A 13,439-nucleotide genomic window follows, 5' to 3' on the forward strand; every position below is an offset into this window, starting at 1 on the left:
ACATACCCTGCATGGCACATGTCATGAATCTAGTTGTTCAAAGATTTGTGGCAAAGTACCCTGGCTTAGCGGATGTCCTGAAGCAGGCCAGGAAGTTCTGTGGGCATTTGAGGCGGTCTTACACAGCCATGGCACGCTTTGCGGAAATTCAGCGGAAAAACAACATGCCGGTGAGATGCCTGATTTGCGATAGCCCGACTCGCTGGAATTCGACCCTGCTCATGTTCTCCCGCCTGCTAGAACAGAAGAAAGCCGTCACCCAGTACCTCTACAACTACAGTAGAATTAAACAGTCTGGGAAGATGGGGATGTTCTGGCCCGACAACTGGACACTGATGAAAAATGCATGCAGGCTCATGCGGCCGTTTGAGGAGGTGACCAACCTGGTGAGCCGCAGTGAGGGCACCATCAGCGACTTAATTCCCTACGCTTACTTCTTGGAGCGTGCTGTGCGTAGAGTGGCGGATGAAGCTGCGAATGAGCGTGACCAGGAACCGTTACGGCAGGAACAGGCATGGGACCAATTTTCATCAGACCCAGCTGTTTCCTCAACACCTGCGGCAGCACAGAGGGGGGAGGAGGAGGAAGAAGAGAAGTCGTGTGCAGAAGACGAATCAGACTCAGAGAATGATGAGCAAGGTGTTTCTTTGGGGGAGGAGGAGGAGGAGGAGACGGCGGCAGGAGAACAACCGCAGCAGGCGTCGCAGGGGGCTTGTGCTGCTCAACCTTCCCGTGGTATTGTTCGCGGCTGGGGGGAGGAGGTTGACTTATGTGACGTCACTGAGGAAGAGCAAGAGGAGATGGAGGGTACTGGATCCGACTTTGTGCAGATGTCGTCTTTTATGCTGTCCTGCCTGTTGAGGGACCCCCGTATAAAAAACCTCAAGGGGAATAAGCTGTACTGGGTGACCACACTACTAGACCCTCGGTACAGGCACAAAGTGGCGGACCTGTTACCAACTCACCTGAAGGTGGAAAGGATGCAGCACATGCAGAACAAGCTGTCAACTATGCTTTACAATGCCTTTAAGGGTGATGTGACAGCACAACGCCAGCAAGGTACCACTGCCACTAATCCTCCTCCCGTGTCCACGCAGTCAAAGACAGGACGCTCCAGCGATCTCATGGTGATGTCGGACATGCGGACGTTCTTTAGTCCAACGCCTCGCCGTAGCCCTTCCGGATCCACCCTCCACCAACGCCTGGAACGGCAGGTAGCCGACTACCTGGCCTTAAGTGTGGATGTAGACACTGCTGTGAACAGCGATGAGGAACCCTTGAACTACTGGGTGCGCAGGCTTGACCTGTGGCCAGAGCTGTCCCAATTTGCCATCCACCTTCTCTCCTGCCCTGCCGCAAGCGTCCTGTCAGAAAGGACCTTCAGCGCAGCTGGAGGCATTGTCACTGAGAAGAGAAGTCGCCTAAGTCACAAAAGTGTTAAGTACCTCACCTTTATCAAAATGAATGAGGCATGGATCCCGGAGGGCTGCTGCCCGCCCCAAGACTAAGTCAGTCCCCGCACACACAGCATCTCTGCCTGCACGCCGTGTGACTGGCTGCCTGGCCTGCCCCAAGAAGACTAAGTCGCTCCCAGTCCCTCCACACAGCATGTCTGCCTGCAGGCCGCTTGACTACCTTCTCCGCCACCACCAACAGGGTCCGGGACTCCAGGCGGATTGCTGAATTTTTTAGGCCGCTGCTACCAGCGGCCGCTGTAATAATTTTTCTGGTGCGTGTACATGACTGCCTAATTTTTCTGGCTGCACTGCGGGCAGCTGCAACAACAAAAGAAAAGGCATGTACATGCGCCCATTCCCCTTCGTGATCATTACCTTGCCGTGGTGAAGGGGCTTGCGTATCACAATGAAGCAATGACCGGCGCCTAGATGAGTGTCTCGGGGGGCACACAAAAGATAATAAGGTCGTTGCTTCATTGTGGTCAGACCAAATTTGATCATCTGGACAGTCAATGTTCTGTCATTCAGCTACATCAGCCAGGCGACCATATGGGCTGTAAAGCCACCAAAACCTGCACTCTCGCCATGGTGCGCACCAGTCCAGCACGGCCATCACTACACAAACAGCTGTTTGCGGTGCGTTACACGGTGAGTTTGGTGTGTCAGTGTGAAGCAGTACCTTAATTACACTACCTGATTGATGTATACACATGCAAGATGTTTTAAAGCACTTTAGGCCTGTCATTTAGCATTCAATGTGATTTCTGCCCTTAAAACGCTGCTTTGCGTCAAATCCAGATTTTTCCCGGGGACTTTTGGCGTCTATCCCACTCCGCCATGCCCCCCCTCCAGGTGTTAGACCCCTTGAAACATCTTTTCCATCACTTTTGTGGCCAGCATAAATTTTTTTTTCAAAGTTCGCATCCCCATTGAAGTCTATTGCGGTTCGCGAACTTTAACGCGAACCGAACCTTCCGCGGAAGTTCGCGAACCCGGTTCGCGAACCTAAAATCGGAGGTTCGGCCCAACTCTAGTTGTCATTGAGAATCCTCGTGTATTGCTCTTTTTTCATGGTGCCATTTACTGTGTTAAGGTTCTATGGTCCATTGGCTGAAAAACACCCCCAAAGCATTAGGTTCCCACCACCATGTTTGACAGTGGGAATGGTGTTCTTTGGGTTGAAGGATTCTGCTTTTTTTACGCCAAATGAAGGAAACATCATTGTGACCAAACAATTCCATTTTTTGTTTCATCTGACCATAACACAGAAGACCAGAAGTCTTCTTCTTTGTACAGATGAGCATTTGCAAAGGCCAAGCCAGCTTTTGTGTGCCTTATCTGGAGAAGTGACGTCCACCTTGGTCTGCATCCGTGGAACCCAGCAGTGTGCAGTGTCTGTTGGATTGTCTGCCTTGAGACATTGCCACCAGCAGAGTCCAGATTCAACAGGATGGCCTTGGTGGTGATCCTTGGATTCTTTTTCACTATCTCTCATTATCCTCCTGGCCAGCACAGTTGTCACTTTTGGCTTCCAACCACGTCCTCTGACATTTTCCACAGTGTGGAACATTTTGTATTTTTTAATAATACTTTGTACTGTAGCCACTAGCCACTGAAACTTGAAAACATTTAGAAATGGCATTGTAGCCCTTTCCTGACTTGTGAGCAGCCACAATGCGCAGCTGGGGGTCCTCACTGAGCTCCTTTGTCTTAGCCATGACTGTCCACACACCAACTGCAGAGAGCTGCTGTCTTTCACCTGTTGAGTTGATTAAAACAGCTGTTCCCAATTAATCAGGGTAATTAGGAACAGCTTGGACTATTTGGAATGGTATAGAACTTTGGATTTTCCCACAGACTGTGACAGTATGTGAAGAGTATGAATAATTTTGGATTAGACACTTTTTGTTTAAATGTAAATAAAAGCTGAGAAATGTTTTTTTTTCCACAATAATGCCTCTTGTACATCGTCTTAGTCTTTTTTAGGAGACACCTATGTAATTTCCCATCATATAATTAATTGCTGGTTGAATAAAAGTAACTTTAAGTCAAAAATTGCCAGGGGTATGAATAATTATGGACAGCACTGTATCTCTAACCACCCGCCCTTCCAATGCCTAAACCCCCCCTCTCCCCCGACAATACCTGACCTTAACCCTTAGCCCCCCCCCCCCATCAATTGTGAAGAGCGTGGCTACCAGATGAGCTCCAGAACTGACTCTCTTTGTGCCGTCATGGACTTTAGCACACAGGCCAGTCTATCAGCCAGTACATGTTTCAGCTCTAGGACAGGCATGCTCACAGGCAGCTTCACAAATACTCTCTATGCATTTTATCCTCTGCCTTCTACTTTTTATCTATTTTTTCCTATCATCAAAGTCTCCTCCAGTGAATTTTATGATGTTTTCTGCGGCTAGATACACATGCTACATGACTCCCAGGTGAGGTGGCTATATAGGACTGACTTGGCTGACAAGTTAGTGTGTTTACTGGTGTACCCCAACATCGCATTCACTGCCAACAGCTGCTCCTATGAAAGAGGCTTACAGATCAGCTGAAGTGAGAAGTATATGGAGGCTGCCATATTTATTTCCTTTTAAATAATACCAGTTAACTGGCAGTTCTGCTGATCTATTTGGCTGCAGCAGTAGTGTCTGAATAACACTAGAAACAAGCATGCAGCTAATTTAGTCAGATCTGACAATAATGTCAGAAACACCTGGGGCCTGATTCACAAAGCGGTGCAAACAGTTAGCACGTGAAGTCCATTCGCGGACTTTTGCGCAAGCAAAGTGCCGCGATTCGCACGATCGCGGACTTTTGCGCACACAATTTGCAGCGATTTGCGCCAAATTGCGCGCGCAAAAGTCCGTGGTAGCGCGAATCGCGGCACTTTGCACGCGCAGAAGTCCGCGATCACGCGAATCACGGCACTTTGCGCGCGCAAAAGTCTGCGAACAGCACTTCACGTGCTAACTGTTTAGCACACCCGTTCTAAACAGTTTGCACCGCTTTGTGAATCAGGCCCCTGATCTGCTGCATGCTTGTTCAGGGTCTATGGCTAAAAGCATTAGAGGCAGAGGATCAGCAGGATAGCCAGTCAACTGGTATTGCTTAAAATAAAACTGTAGTGAGAAGTATATGGAGGCTGCCATATTTATTTCCTTTTAAACAATACTAGTTGCCTGGCAGCCCTATTTGGCTGCAAGAGTGTCTGAATCACACTTGAAACAAGCATGCAACTAATCTTGTCAGATCTGACAATAATGTCAGAAACACCTGATATGCTGCATGCTTGTTCAGGGTCTATGGCTAAAAGTATTAGAGGCAGAAGATCAGCAGGACAGCAAGGCAATCTGCATTGTCTAAAAGGAAATACATATGGCAGCCTCCATATCCCTCTCGCGTTAGGTTCCCTTTAAAGGAAACCTGAAGTAGGAAGCATATGGAGGCTGCCATATTTATTTCCTATTAAACCATATCAGTTGCCTGGCACTCCTGATAACCTTGTTGGCTGCAGTAGTGTCTGAATCACACCAGAAACAAGCATGCAGCTAATCTTGTCAGATCTGATGTTGCATGGCCAAGTAGACTCTGCTTCTTTACACAGGTTTGCTTGCACTAACTGCATACTCATTTAAACTGTTTAGTGGTTGGAAACTTCCTGGTTATAATTAGAGACCATTACCATGTTTACTGCACTTTTTCTTATGTTCTGCTTGTCTGCAAACATCTACAAGTTGCATTGCAATATGCATCCTCCCAATGTATCACACTCCATATTCATTTCACCTGCTCTGCTTTCCTCACCTTACTCAGCTTCTCATGAGCTGTTAGCTCTCCTGAAATCTCTCTCTCCCTCCAGCAGCTCAAAAACCTCACAAACATTTAAATCCCATTCACATTTGCTTACTCTCTCCCTCCTACTCTTACTTGCAGCTGGTGATATATCACCCAATCCTGGGCCACAGCCTGCTGCCAGACAAGCATCCCCTGCTGACCTGCTCCATACACTTCACAGCCCTCTGTCCACAAATAACCTCAACACCCATCCTCGCTCCAACCTTATTTCCATCCATCCCACCCACAAACACATACTCACCCTACCCTGCGGTCTCTGGAATGCCAGATCCGTCCGCAACAAACTTACAGCAGTCCACGACCTTTTCCTCTCCAAATCCCTCACCATCCTCGCACTCACTGAGACATGGCTCACCCCCTCTGACTCTGCTGCAGAGGCTGCCCTCTCCTACGGGGGGCTTCACCTCAGTCACACCCCCAGACCAGACAACAGGACCGGGGGAGGGGTGGGTCTGCTCCTCTCCCCATCCTGCACCTTCCGTGTCCTCACACCACCTACCTCTCTACAATTCACATCATTTGAGGCCCACACCATCCGCCTCTACCACCCCCTCCCTGCCACTGTTGCGGTCTTATACCGTCCTCCGGGCTCCACCCTACAATTTCTCGATGACCTTGCCTCCTGGCTCCCTCACATCCTCTCCTCTGACCTCCCCACCATCATCCTTGGGGATTTCAATATTCCCATCGATGAAGCCCAGAGCTCTGCTGTGACCCGGCTACTCACCATTGCCAACTCACTTGGACTAGTACAACACGCCAACACCCCCACTCACACTGCAGGTCACACTCTCGACCTTATATTCACTAAATCCACCACCATTGCAGACCTTGACATAGCACCCTTTCCACCCTCAGACCATCACCTTCTCACCTTCAACCTCCTCACGGAAGGCACCTCCAAATTAGCCACCCACCTACCTGGTCGATGGCAGCGAGACCTACGCAAGCTCAACCCTAGTGTCCTTGCTGACCCCCTCCATGCCCTCTCCTCCACTCTCCCCACCCTAACCTGTCCTAATCTTGCTGCAGCTCAGTATCGCCAAACTCTCTCATCAGCCCTAGAGAAAGCTGCTCCACCAATATTTCGCCGCAACCGACCCCCTAACCCCCAGCCCTGGCGCACTACCCATACTCGCATCCTCCAGAGGAAAACACGCGCCACATGAACGGAAATGGAGAAAAACTAGACTTAACCAGGATTTCCTACAGTACAAGACCAACCTGCTGCAGTTCCACACTGCCCTTGCTCATGCGAAGCAGGAATACTTTACCAAGCTCATCGGAGCACAAGCTTCCAACCCCCGTCGTCTTTTTGCCACCTTCAACTCCCTGCTTAATCCCACCCCCCCACCCTCCGTTTCCTCCCTCTCTGCCACAGATTTAGCCACCCACTTCACCAACAAAATTGTCTCCATCCGCCAGGAAATATCCAATATCCAATCTTCACCTCCCACCCCCTCCCAACCAGCTCCTCCTCCACCCTATCCTCCCCTCACATCCTTCACTCCTACTACCACCAAGGAAGTCAACCACCTACTGCAGACTTCCCATACCACTACTTCCCCCCCTTGACCCCATCCCTTCTGATTTACTCCTGCCTCACTTCACGGAATTGGCCCCAGTCCTCACTACCCTGTTCAACCTCTCCCTATCCACAGGCACCTTCCCCTCAGACTTCAAGCAGGCCACTGTACTACCCCTGCTCAAGAAACCCTCACTCGACCCCTCGCTACCCTCCAACTACCGTCCTATCTCCCTCCTCCCCTTGGCCTCAAAACTCCTTGAGCGTCTGGTTCACAAACGCCTGACCCAGTACCTCAATGCCAACTCACTGCTAGACCCACTCCAATCTGGATTTCGGCCTGCCCACTCAACCGAAACTGCTCTCACCAAAGTGGTCAACGACCTTGCCTTAGCTAAAGCTGAAGGTAAATACTCCATTCTCCTCCTCCTTGACCTGTCAGCAGCTTTTGACACAGTAGATCATCCCCTAGCATTCACGATCTCGCCCTGTCCTGGCTTTCATCCTATCTCTCCAACCGATCCTTCACGACCGCCTTCAACGAGTCCTCGTCCACCCCCAACCACCTCTCGGTGGGAGTCCGCCAAGGTTCGGTCCTTGGCCCCCTACTGTTCACCCTACACACATCCTCCATTGGCAAGGTTATCTCCTCCATGGGTTTCAACTATCATCTGTATGCAGATGACACCCAGATCTACCTCCACACCCCTGACATATCCACCACTACCATGGACAAGGTCTCCTCCTGCCTATCAGCCATCTCCTCCTGGATGTCCGCTAGGTTCCTGAAACTAAATCTAGACAAAACGGAATTTATGATCTTCCCACCCCGGCCATCCACGAACCTCCCAGATGTGCATGTCACTGTTAACCACACTACCATTCGCCCTACCTCTCAAGCCCGCTGTCTGGGTGTCACGCTGGACTCCGCACTCTCCTTCACTTTCCACATCCAAAACCTCACAAAGTCCTGCAACTTCCACCTTCGTAACATCTGTAAGCTTCGCCCTTTCCTGACCTCTGCCACCACCAAACTCCTCATCCATGCCCTCATAATTTCCCGCCTTGACTACTGCAATGCCCTGCTTTCTGGTCTCCCTATGACCCGAACAGCCCCACTGCAGTCCATCATGAATGCGGCAGCCAGAATTATCCATTGCTCCCATCGCTCCACCACGGCAGATCCCCTCCTAGAATCCCTCCACTGGCTTCCTATCCAGTCCAGAATCAGATTCAAGATACTGTGCCTGACCTACAAATCTGTCCACAAAACCTGTCCAACCTACATTTCCGATCTTACTCAGAGGTACACACCTAGCCGCTCACTCTGCTCTTCCAATGAACTTCGCCTAACCACCCCCCGCATCACCCAGTCCCATGCACGCCTCCAGGACTTCTCAAGAGCTGCTCCAACACTATGGAACTCCCTACCTCCACCCATTAGGGCAGCCCCCTCCTTCAACATCTTCAAGAAAGCCCTCAAAACTCAACTTTTCAGTCTGGCCTACTACCCCTCACAAGTGCTCTAAACCTACAGCTGAACTCTGGTCCCCTACCATTCGTGTCCTTACCTCTCCCTCTAGATTGTAAACCTTTGGGCAGGGTCCTCCTCCTTTTGTGTCCTACCTGATCATGCACCTCCATTACTGTGAACCCATGATATGCATCTGAGTGAACCTAACTTGCCTAATCTCCATGCTCCATCCAGTGACTGACTAAGCATTACCTGGTACTCATACTATGGTGTGTGATCTGGTTTTCTTGTATCCTGTATTGTCATATTGCTGTATGTCACCCCTAAATATTGTCTGTAACCTAAATTAATGTTCAGCGCTGCGTAATATGTTGGCGCTTTATAAGTACAATAAATAATAAATAATAAATCTGACAATAATGTCAGAAACACATTATCTGCTGCATATGCTTGTTCGGGGTCTATGGCTAAGTATTAGAGGCAGAGGATCAGCAGGAAAGCCAGGCAACTTGTATTGTTTAAAAGGAAACAAATATGGCAGCCTCCATATCCTTCTCACATCAGTTGTCCTTTAAAAGGAAATAAATATGTCTGCCTCCATAACCCTTTCACTTCAGTTGTCCTTTGAGTTAAAACTTATTGTAACTAATAGGGTCATTGCTTGCATTGGGTACTAAACCCACCAAAATTGTGCCCTTTTTTATAGATTTTTTTTTTTCTTTTGCAAAAGTACAAGCAGAAAAGAAAAATTAAGAATTTGATATGCATATGATACTGAATCTCTTAAAGGACTTACGAGGGGAAACCCCCAAAAAAGTTAAGTATCTGCATCAATTTAGAATCTACGGAGGACATCATCCGCGCCCTCCGTGCCGTTCCGCCGGGTCCCCGCTGTTTAATAGCCTCCCGGGCCGTCTCCCGACCCCACAGCCTGGGTCGGGCTCTCCTGCCTCCAGTAAAATGGCTGCCGGAGCTGGCCGTGGCTGCGCAGTCCGCATAGACGCGAGTGAGGCTGCGCAGCTCTAGGGCCTCCCCCCCGATCCACAGCCTGTAGCGTGGATCGGGAAGGGAGGACCTAGAGCTGCGCAGCCGCACTTGCATCTATGCGAATTGCGCAGCTGCGGCCAGCTCCAGCGGCCATTTTACTGGAGACAGGAGAGCCCGACCCGGGCTGTGGGTTCGAGACCCGACCCGAGCTGTGGGTTCGGGACCCGGCTCGGGGGACTATTAAACAGCGGGGACCTGGCGGAACGGCGCGGACGGCGTCCTCCGTGGATTCAAAATGGATGCAGGTACTTAACTTTTTGGGGGGTTTTCACCTCGTAAGTCCTTTAAGAAAAGGAGCACCTACTAGCCTTAGACACATAAGGAAAAAATATGCCAGGGTACCTTACAAGTGCAAAGCAGTCCAAGTAGACCTTGGCACCCAGACCTCAGTGAACTTGTGAGATCGAGGAGACCAGGAGTGTGTCAACTTCTTCATAGAATTGGCTTTTTTATACTAAGGCTGCTAAAACCATTACATTCAAGATACATTTTCCCAATAATGAGGTTTGTTGCAGATCCCTGATGACTTAAGAGAAAATAATAGAGACAATTTTCTTTCTATTTATATCCTTAGGTAAAAAGTATACCTAACCTGAGCCAAAACTACCCAAAATAAAACAGGTCAGAAAAGATGTGGATGCGCTATTCTATCTGCACACCTCCTCAGTTGTGCCCTTTTAGCCGAGGCCCAGCCAGGTTTGGAGATGTTTCTGAGGCGGGACAGCAGCACAATGGACGGGACCCTGAAGATACCGAGGAGCCTCAAAGACTATGGAGGACTAGAAGAAGCTCCAGGTAAGTAAAACACTCCTTTTTTGACCCAGGTCAGAGTCTGTGCTAGGAAACCAGAGCTGATGGGAAAAAAATGTTTTATACATACCTGGGGCTTCCTCCAGCCCCATGAGCTTGGATCAGCCCCACGCCGCTGTCCTTAGTCTTCTCCATCTTCTGTACCGGGTTCTGTTACTTCCTCCAGTCGCAGCCAGTCTGACGCAAGTGAAGTGTGCTATTTACGTATCTCTTCAGCAAGGTGATAGGAGGAAACATTGCAGCAAGCCTGCCTTTCCCTATCTCAAAACGTGACTGTAATCATCACATTTTTCATGGAGTGATTACAGGGTTTGGGGGAATGAGGAGAGAAACGGCAATGCACAGAGGTGTGTGGATCCAGCATGCACTTACCTCTGTTCTTACCCCAGGTAGATTTGCCTCGGGCCAGTATGCTTAAATAAAACACCTCAGAGAAAAAAACATTTAGGCCATAGGAATGATCCAGTCCGATACATCCACATGGCCTCTCACTGTAATAGCATTCTAGGAGGAGGAGGATTCATGCGTGGAGGGACCACCCAGACTGATCAAGGATGATCATTTAGGACAACCATTATTTTAAAGGTCTGTACCCATTTCACGATTTTGTACGTGATTTTTCCAACGATTCCGTTCTGGCAATTTTTTAAGCGACAAGCGATCATTTCTGTGATCTTGCGACTGGGTACAGGAACGCAATTAGTCAAAGACAAAGATTTATATTGCGCTTTTCTCCTGGCGGACTCAAAGCGCCAGAGCTGCAGCCACAAGGACGCGCTCTATAGACAGTAGCAGTGTCAGGGAGACTTACCTAAGGTCTCCTACTGAATAGGTGCTGGCTTACTGAACAGGCAGAGCCGAGATTCGAACCCAGGTCTCCATTACACTATCCAGCCAGCGTCGAACAAAGCTTTGCGAAGTATGGTGATAACGAACGTCATTGCGGATCAGGTATTTAAGATCCCCGACGACTCCAGAAACAAAGTGCCTTGATCGCTTGAACACTCGTTCATGAGCTGTCGTGTAGCGTTGTATGTTCCCGAGGGTCATTCATCTGGAACCTCGTTCATCGAGAGGCGTCGCTGTGAGGTTCCCTAGATCTATAGTCTGTTAGGCCCTTTATACTAGGTACACACCATACAATTTTCTGTTCGTTTTTTTGATAGATTTACCTGCCAGATATATTTTTTCCAACGTGTTGGAAAAAATCGATCTGGCAGGTAAATCTAACAGAAAATTGTATGGTGTGGCATGAGTTCATTAAAGGCTGCTAGTTACACACCATACAATTTTCTGTTAGATTTACCTGCCAGATAGATTTTTTCCAACATGTTGGAAAAAAACGAACTGGCAGGTAAATCTAACAGAAAATTGTATGTTGTGTAGCTAGCATCAGGCTAAAGTTGGGCACATGCTGAAATTGCTCATGAATCGGCCTGCAGTTTATGGGCAGCCAACAAGATCAGAGAGAGATCTGTCTCTTGGTTGATCTTCCCATACATCGCTATGTCTTGTTTAATGCTGGGAACACACGATACGTTTTTTGAGGTCGATTCTCCACGCAATCTATTAGCCATTCAATCATCTGCTCGATTCACTTATCTTACGCTTGTTTTTCTTAGCTTTTTTCCATTCACTTATATGAGAAATCGAGCGGAACAGAATCGAGCGGAGAATCGGTCATGTCGGAATTTATCAATCAAAGGCATCTATCGAAGGCAAAAACGAAACGTGTTCCCAGCAATATAAACTGCTTTGTGATGAATGGTGATGTGTATCTAATATGTTGTCAAGGGCTTTTATATTTGCATAATTGCTTTCTTAGCTTCTTTATCATTTGTGTAGAGTAGTGAGTGGAGTCACAGATGGTATCGCTATCAGGCTTGATGCCCCCTCTGAGACCCAGCAGAGTGACCTTCCTGGTTACAGTACAATGCTAGGACATGACCTCCTGACCAGGAGCCACATGAAGTGTTTCTCAAATGTAAAGTCATTATTATTACTACTATACCGATAAACAATGACTGGGGGGATAGCCTGCATGGCTATGACATGTGACACCACACATCTGATACTACATCCTATCAGCAATGTGTTCCTTCTGCCTACTGTGCAACTGTGTTGTGTTTACAGTCAGTCAGCATCTGATTTATTGTTGCACTGTTTTGTTTGCTAGAATATAAATCTGGATGTAACAATCACATTTTACATGCTTAATGACTTTGCTTCTCTAATCAGAATATTCTTTTTATGTCACAGTTTTTGCTGATTATTTCATACTGTACATCATCCCAAAGCAGAACAATTTTGAATTATCTTTTAAACTTTTAAATTACAATTTGGACTACATGGTTCACACTGAAATAAAAAAAAAATACTTCTGATATATTGAATTGTATGTGTTGTATGGATAATTCATAGAACATTAGTAGGGAAAAAAGAGTCTTATATTTTTATTTTCAGTTATATAGCATTTTTTTTATAATATTGCATCATTCTCTAATATTTGCAGTTTACAAATTACGCTTTGCATTTTAAACCATGAAACAAATCAGAGCTAAAGACCCTTTGACCTCCCCTGCAGTGAAATCTTATCTGAAGTTGTCTCTCACTGCTTCATTGATGTATAAGTGCTTCAGAAAATAGCACTTTGGCCAGAAACCCACTACGAGCGGTTTTCTGAGCGCTGTGTGATTTGAAAAACTCTTGCTGATGTAATGCTATGGGTGTGATCCTACTTGAGGGATGTGATTTTTATAAAAATCCCCCATAGCATTGCATTAGCAAGAACTTTTTTTACATCACTAGCAATTAGAAATCACTCCTAGTGGGTTTCTGGCCTTAGCTCTATGACTAAATTCGTGGGAGAGCTCAGATAAGCTCTTTTGCATAGATAACAAGTGAAGTTTCCGTGTGTGTATAGTCTGTCGGCCGGCTAATAAGGCTGGTTTTGACTGATCCGCTTGGCGGATATATGCAGACTTGCTAATATATATTTATCCATTAGTTGAGCTGTTTATTATTTTAGTGTATTATTGTTTATTGCCTAGTTTCCATGCCTGGTGGACATTCATTGCATCCTGTAATGATCCGCTCAGCTGGCTGCACAGGCAGACAGCTGTTTGACCATTCCTCTAGTCTGTGGGCTGCAGGTCTCTGGAAGAGAGACCTGTCTTTCCTTTGCAAGTTTCTGACCTGCTCTGCTGCTGAGGGATTTGCATACATTTGTTATGCAAACCACCTAGCTGCCTCCTTTGAAGGCTGG

General features: G+C 47.7%; 1 long non-coding RNA gene across 1 annotated transcript in view; it reads left to right on the forward strand.

Annotated features, from left to right (window-relative positions):
- The window catches only part of LOC137534223 (uncharacterized), a 220,933-nt gene that overhangs the window by 10,267 nt on the left and 197,227 nt on the right, over nt 1–13,439 (forward strand). The window contains exon 2 of the long non-coding RNA XR_011024330.1: nt 9,939–10,159. This is a non-coding gene — a long non-coding RNA (uncharacterized lncRNA). The remainder of the gene's footprint in view (nt 1–9,938; nt 10,160–13,439) is intronic.

This window comes from Hyperolius riggenbachi, chromosome 10, assembly GCF_040937935.1.
Source record: "Hyperolius riggenbachi isolate aHypRig1 chromosome 10, aHypRig1.pri, whole genome shotgun sequence".
Classification (NCBI taxonomy): Eukaryota; Metazoa; Chordata; class Amphibia; order Anura; family Hyperoliidae; genus Hyperolius; species Hyperolius riggenbachi.